This window comes from Apium graveolens, chromosome 6 (assembly GCF_009905375.1).
Source record: "Apium graveolens cultivar Ventura chromosome 6, ASM990537v1, whole genome shotgun sequence".
Taxonomy (NCBI): Eukaryota; Viridiplantae; Streptophyta; class Magnoliopsida; order Apiales; family Apiaceae; genus Apium; species Apium graveolens.
This window is the reverse complement of record NC_133652.1, coordinates 291,803,127-291,809,937: the sequence shown is the minus strand read 5'-3', so window position 1 is coordinate 291,809,937 and position 6,811 is coordinate 291,803,127.

Here is a 6,811-nt window from a genome sequence, read left to right as displayed (position 1 = left end):
TATGAAGGAGTTCTCGGAAGAGTTTCGGGTTCCAAAAACGTAACAACGGTTGACGTCGGTTGGTTCCCGTTTTTATAAAATAGATTTTAAATACTCGGAAAAAGATTTTATAAATTTCATATGATCCTTATAAATCCATAAATCAACATAAAAATAATTAGGAAGATATGACAATTATCTATGTTTTATTTTGGACATATAAAAATTAAAATACTCAATTAATATTATTTTTGAATATCCAAGTACAGATAACATTTAACAATTAACTCACAGAATGAATACTGAACTCACATAATAATTATTTAATAGCAAAATAATTACACGATATATCTCGGATATTACAGATACAGTTCAATATTAGATTATAAATTAAATAATTCAATTTATATTTGATTCAAATTTATAAATAAGTCGAACATAAATACAGTTTTAAAGTTGGATTTATGGATAAGCTGAGCACCGATGATATATTTCGTCTAGGGAACAAGTTCGATTTTTGGCAACCTTTGACGTGTCAAACATGTTCATCTTATAAAAATAATTATTTTTAATTTTTTTATTTAAATCACATTTAGTACCATTCAACTCCAATAATTGGCACATTTTGTGAGGTGCCTAGATAATCCCAAATATATAATATAAAAAGATAGATGTAATATAACGAATATGTTAGATATATTTGTGATGTCATGTCTAATAGTGATTTGTGTTTAGTTTTCAGATCTTGACTAACAGGACAAATCAGGACTTAACTGGAAATCAGTTGTTATACTGAATTCAGAACTTAAGATATCAGAACTTAAGTTATCAGAACTTAAGATATCAGAAGATATTTATCAGGAGATAATATCAGGAGTTAAGAAGACTTTCAGATAAGAAAGGCGGCTGATTGAAAGGAAAGAAGATCAAAACTAAAATAAGAAGAGATATGCATGGAGAAGAATTCTATGAAGAATAGAATACTTGGAAGAAAAGATAACTAGTTGATATATTTTAGGATGCAGAATCATATTCGATATCAATTAGAAGATTATCTTGTAACTGTGTAGTATATGAACACAGCATAGGGTTTACACTATAAGTGTTATCTTAATTGAGAATATTATTCATTGTAACCCTAACAGCTCTCGTGATAATTTGTCCATCACTGAGAGAGAACAGTTCTTTGTAACAGAGTTTATTGTGTTGAATAAAATCTGTGTTCTTTTACTTGAGTTCTTATATTCGATTTGATTGTAGTAAACACTGTATTCAACCCCCTTATACAGTGTGTGTGACCTAACAAGTGGTATCAGAGCCTATCTGTTAACACATATACAGTTTAAGATCCAAATACAATCATGTATGAAGAAGCAGAAACTCCAATCAAGCCCACCAATACTGAAGAAACTCCAAAGACTTAAATCCATAGTCAATATGAGACTATTAGGGTTCCCATACTGATACTTTCTGAGTATCCCATATGGAAAGTGAGGATGACTATGTTTCTGGAAGTTACAAATCCAGAATACCTTGACAGAATTAATGAAGGACCACATAAGCCAACCAAGCTCTCTGTTGTGGTTACAGATCAGCCAGCAAAGGTCGTACCAAAGGAGAAAAGTGAGTATACAGCTGAAGATATCTCATCTATTGCCAAGGATGCAAAGGTAAGGCATTTGCTGCATAGTGCCATTGATAATGTCATGTCAAACAGGATAATCAACTGCAAGACTGCAAGGGAGATATGGGATGCTTTAGAGACAAGATGCCAGGGAACTGATGCAATTAAGAAGAACATGAAGATAATACTCACTCAAGAGTATGAACACTTTGACTCAAAACCTGATGAGTCATTAACTGACTTATATGACAGATTTGTCAAACTCTTGAATGATCTGTCACTGTTGGATAAGGAATATGATCTTGAAGATACTAATCTTAAATTCCTTGTAGCTCTTCCTGAAAGTTGGGATTTGAAGGCAACTACTATAAGAGACAACTATACACTTGATGAAACTACTCTTGCTGAAATTTTGGTATGCTCAAGACTCATGAACTTGGGATGGATCAAAGAAGCAAGAGACAAGGGAGAAAGTCAAGGACAGTTGCTCTTAAGGCTGAGGAGGAATTCCCCAAAGTGGTTGCCTCAAAGAAAGGCAAAGTAAAGGCTCTCATCACAAAGTCTGATACAAAGTCATCAAGTTCTGATGATGATGAGTATTCAGAAACTGAAAGTCTATCTGAGATAGATGCTGATGAAGAGATGATGAAATTGTGTGCTCTTATGGTGAAGGGTATCACAAAGATAGCCTACAGGAAATTCAGAAGGGGAAAAAAGTTTTCCAGGAAAAGTGAAAGTTCTGATAAGAAGGGCTTCAGAAAATCTGAAGGCAAAGGAGGAAAGTCTGACATAGGAGATAACTCAAATGTCAAATTCTACAACTATGGTGAGAAAGGCCACATATCTCCTGATTGCAAGAAAGAAAAAAGTGACAAAGGCAAGGCACTTGTCACAAAGAAGAAAAACTGGACATACACTTTAGATTCCGAATATGAGGTGAACTATGCCTTGATGGCAAATGTTGATAGCAGTTCTGATGCTGCTGAGTTAAAGGTACCTCAAACAACTTATTCTTTTCATACTGATAATATTACCGAGTTGAGATCTTATCTTAAAACCATGTTCATTAGCTATAGATATCAGACTTTAACATATGATAGGTTAACTTCTGAAAATCTGGCTTTTAAGAAAAGGAATGATTATTTAGAAAAAGAGTTAGTTATATTCCATCAAACTCAGAAGGATAGAGATGATGCTTTCTATGTTAGAGATGAAGTGTTAAAATTGAATCAATCTCTAAAAACTGAGTTTTAAAAGGAAAGAGAGATTATCAGGACTTGGACTAACTCTGGTAGAGCAACTCAGGATATACTAAGTAGTGGAAACTGGAAAGAGGGCTTAGGTTATGGAGATGATAAAAATGAAAAAGGAACTGAACAAATTAAGCCCACTGTTGTTAAGCAAACTGTTAAGCCAAAGGTAAATCCTGTTAAGTTTATAGGTAAAACTGTAAAATCTGATTCTGAAAAGATGAAAGATACTGAGATAGAAGTTAAGGTAGATTTAACTTCTGATAAATTAAAACAGGATAAGCCAATTGAAGTTAATATAGGCTTAATGACAAAGAAGCAACTTAAGTATAAGCTGAAAGAGATTAAGAATGTAAATAAGGTAAAGCCACCTAGGAAAAATAGGAATGGAAAGGAAGGTGTGAATAAAGGCAATAATTTTATGCATGTTCCTAATGCTCCTAGAAAGAAATGCTATAACTGTGGAAATTCTAACCATCTGGCTTCTTTTTGCAGGAAGAATAAGAATATAAACTCCTTACCTTTTAAGTCAGGAGTTAAGAGTCAGTCTGTTAGGTTTAAGTCACAAAATCCTTGTTTTCATTTTGGTAGTGTATGGCATTCCATTTATACTTGTAAGGAATATCATAGCTTGTACTATAATTATTATCAAATAAAACCTTCTTTAAAGAAAGTTGCTTTAATTCCTTCTAGTGTAAGTTCTGATGCAAAGTCTGATACTATAAATTCTGATAAGAAAAATGTTAACATAAACTCTGATGAAAAATCCGCTACAAATGTTAACAAACTTAATAAAGCCAAATGATCCAAGAAAGTCTGGGTCCTCAAAACTAATCATTAGTGGTCTTTGTGATTGCAGGGCAATAGGAAAAATATCCTAGTTCTGGATAGTGGATGTTCAGGACATATGACTGAAAATAAAGCCCTGCTATCAGACTTTGTAGAGAAAGCTGGCCCAGGAGTTTCTTATGGAGATGGCAACATGGGAAAAACTCTGGGATATGGCAATATCAACCTTGGAAATGTCATCATTGAAAAGTAGCTCTAGTCTCAGGACTTAAACACAATCTGCTCTAGTCTCAGATGCAGATTTTGCAGGGTGCAAAATTGACAGGAAAAGCATAAGTGGAAGCTGCCAATTTCTTGGAGGCAGATTAGTTTCTTGGTTTAACAAGAAACAAAAGTCAATTTCCACATCAACTGCAGAGGCATAGTACATTGCTGCAGGAAGCTGTTGTGCATAGATTCTTTGGATGAAGAATCAATTACTGGATTATGGGTTAGGATTTTCTAAAATCCATATTTACTGTGATAATCAAAGTGCTATTGCTATGACAGGTAATCCAGTTCAACACTCAATGACAAAGCACATCAGCATTAGGTACCATTTCATAAGAGAACATGTGGATGAAGGTACAATGGAATTGCATTTTGTTCCAACAGATCAACAACTAGCAGATATCTTCACAAAACCACTGTGTGAAGCTACTTTTACAAGATTGGTAAATGAACTTGGCATGGTTTTAGGTTCTTTCTCTAAGTCTACTTAGTTTATGTTCTGATACATCAGACTATATGATCAGTATTTACAGATATTACTATCTTTATGTAATCTGTGCTTTAATTGAAATTTACTTAAGTGCTGATTGTTGTCTGATTTGAATTTCTAAACTCTGATAGTGATATGAATGTTTCTGTGACTATTCAATCCAATGAGGATAACTGTGCTAGATGCTGACCTAGTAGTCTCTAATATACTAAAGATCCCATGTTTGAAGTAATTTTTTATGTGGAAATCTTTTAACACAAGCAAATTCTGATATTGAGCTTGGTTAGGTTTACTTTGTGTATCTTATTACTAAGTCAAAAACTAGAATAGTGCTTTTAAACCTTTAAGTTCTGATGTTGGTAAATCTTATGGATGTACTAAGTGCTGATAAACCTCACTTATCAAAAGAAAAAGAAAAGAAATAAATATCAGATACTCCTTTGAGATCTAGAGAAAAATTGTATGTGGAAGGGAAGACCCAAGTTCATTGCTGGTATTAAGTAATATGCATTAGAAAAGCAAAATAAAATTTTCTTGGTGACTTTTCACATTCTCTGATTACTGGAGAAATACTCTGATAATAGCATAAATTTTGATAGCAGTTGTGACTCACTTACACTGAGAATCCACTGTAAAAAAGAATGTTAAAAGATGCATAGAATGAGCACAAAACAGTTGAGATGGACTCATGCATGAACTCATTCTATAGTAGACTTCATAATAATGACAGATTTTGAGCAAAGTTCTTAGTTATGCCTTATTTCTAAGATTATCTGAAGTGAATCAGGATTTACTCTTTGTCTGATATTTAGCTTAAAGCACACACTTACACTCCATATGAATGATAAAAATTACTGTGGTGATACATGTTGTTTTAGATAAACAGTTTAAGTGTCAGTTGCATAAATTCTGAGGACAAGTTCTGATGGAAGTTCTGCTGATTAAGTTCTGTTGAAACCATATCAGTATTTGTGTGAAGAATTACAGAAATAAATATTCACTTTTCGAGTCAAGAAGCCATATTCTGATGACTTTTAAATTCTGATAATAATCAAGTTCTGATGCTGACGTGGCAGTATTTATTTACTTAGTTTACTTTTAAGTCATTACTTAAATGGCTATATTTTCAGAATATTGGTTTATGTGAGATAAAGCAGTAATAATCATTTGTTTAGTGGGAACAGTTTCTTTTTGAAAAACTAAACGTGCAAAGTAATCATTACTTATTTACCGTGCCCATTTACTTTTCTCTTAACTGCTGCATGGCTGACAGGTGTAAGGTCTGTTCCACTTCTCAATAACTGTTGTCACGTGGGTTGTCTAAGTAAAAGAGATAAAAGATTTTCAAATCTTTTATTCACATATCTATTCTATTCAATCTCTCTCTTTTTCTTATTCTCTCACATTTTCTGACTATTTTTTATACAGACATTTCATCAAACACCTTTCCGGCAATCTTATCCCTCACTTATTTCTGATGGCGCCCAAGGATTTAATTGTTGATGGAGCCAAGTTTGTACCAAATAACTATGCTGCAATCCTGAACAAGGCTGAAGCTCCATTAGATCTGCACTTTGTGCAAGATTTCTTAGCCAATAGTGAGATTGGGTACTCTTTGACCCAACCTCAAACTATTTCCAGCAAACAAGTGCTGACATTTTGGCGAACTAGGTTTTTTGATAATGGTGGTGTTACTGGTACTCCAAGCATTATTTTCACATCAGGAGATGTCGAGCATGTTGTTACTCCTGGAGCAGTTCGTAAAGCTCTCCACTTACCTGAAGGTTGTACATTCTCAACAGTGGAGGAGCCGGTTTTACAGCAGCTTATGGCAAGTTTGGGCTATGAGCAAAGTTTGGGAAAGCTGGGTCAACTGAAACGGCCATATATCAGAAATAAATGGAGCTTTTTCTTTGATTGTATCACTAAGGCATTCGCCAATAAATGCTCCAACTTTGATGTTATTCCCATCACGAGTCAGGAAATCGGGTATGCCCTTATTCATCAAACTCATTTTGATTTTGCAAGTGCTGTGCTAGGTTTTATAGGGGATAGGATGACAGAGGATAGGAATGTAGTATATTTTTCTAGATTCTGTCAGCTTATATATAGTTATAGTTGTGATAATGAACCCCAACTAGCCAGTGATTTAATTCCACCCTTTAAGCTTGCAAAAAGGGCCTTTAATGATTTGTTAAATGCCGACAATAAGAAAAAAGTGCTGAGACCCTTACAAATTCCTCAATCAGTAAAACAAATCTTGGTAAATGCTGATCCACAAATATATACATCTATCTATCCTGATGTCCAACCCACCAACTCATCACAACAAACACAACAGCCATCAGAATATACCATCTCTCACCAACCTCAAACTCAACCTTCAGCACAACCAGTGAAGCCTTCATC